This window comes from Mandrillus leucophaeus, unplaced genomic scaffold (genome assembly GCF_000951045.1).
Source record: "Mandrillus leucophaeus isolate KB7577 unplaced genomic scaffold, Mleu.le_1.0 Scaffold280, whole genome shotgun sequence".
Taxonomy (NCBI): domain Eukaryota; kingdom Metazoa; phylum Chordata; class Mammalia; order Primates; family Cercopithecidae; genus Mandrillus; species Mandrillus leucophaeus.
In genome coordinates, this window is record NW_012102921.1 from 1,638,363 (window position 1) to 1,639,374 (window position 1,012).

A 1,012-nucleotide genomic window follows, 5' to 3' on the forward strand; every position below is an offset into this window, starting at 1 on the left:
ATTTAGATTTGTGATTTTCCATTAGAATCTTGCAAGGTTGTAAACTGTTAAAACATTTAAAAGAATTTAAGATTCAACACATGTAAACATTTAATTAGACTCGTAGAACCATCTACGTGTGGGGAAGTTTTAAAAAATGTACATTTAATTTATTAGATTTATGGAATTTCTTAAGTAATCGGGAAGTTTAATTTATGAATTTAATGAAGTTTAATTTATGAATCAGACAACTGAAGTCCTTCAACAGAAAATAAAATGTACAGTCACATATTCTTAGCTAGAAAAATTATTTTAAAAAGCCAAGAATGATTCATGCCAGATGTTGTGAATGTTACCTTGTTTGGTGCTGGGAATTTTTGCATTCCGTTTTTCTTTTATTTATTATTATTATTATTATTTGAGACAGAGTCTCGCTCTGTTAGCCAGGCTGGAGTGCAGTGGCACGATCTCGGCTCACTGCAACCTCTGTCTCCCAGGCTCAAGCAATTCTCCTGCCTCAGCCTCCCGAGTAGCTGGGATTACATGCACGCGCCACCGCCTGGCTAAGTTTTGTATTTTTAGTAGAGACGGGGTTTCACCATGTTGGCCAGGCTCGTCTCAAACTCCTGACCTCAGGTAATCCACCCGCCTTGGCCTCCCAAAATGCTGGGATTGCAGGCGTGAGCCACCGCACCTAGCCAATTATTTAAAAGCTTTTTTTTTTTAGAGACATGGGTCTCACTATGCTGCCCAGGTTGGTCTTAAACTCTGGGCCTCAAGGGATCCTCCTGCCTCAGCCTCCCAAAGTGCTGGCATTACAGGTATGAGCCACCACATCCAGTCCAAAATAGTTTCTATAACTGTGTTCTGTATGTGCAATAATTCAATAAAAACATGGAAAAAATGTGTATATAAACAAACAGAACTTCTAGAGATAAAAAAAATACACCAGATGGGATTAAGGACAGATTAGACATTGAAGAAGAAAATGAATAATGATGTGAAGGGATGGCAATAGAAACTATCCACATTG

The 1,012-nt window shown here is 38.3% G+C and overlaps 1 protein-coding gene across 1 annotated transcript in view; it reads right to left on the bottom strand.

Moving 5' to 3' along the window:
* LOC105543361 (mucin-17-like) overlaps nucleotides 1-1,012 on the bottom strand; it is a 15,057-nt gene that overhangs the window by 7,176 nt on the left and 6,869 nt on the right. The gene's annotated exons all lie outside the window — the stretch shown is intronic.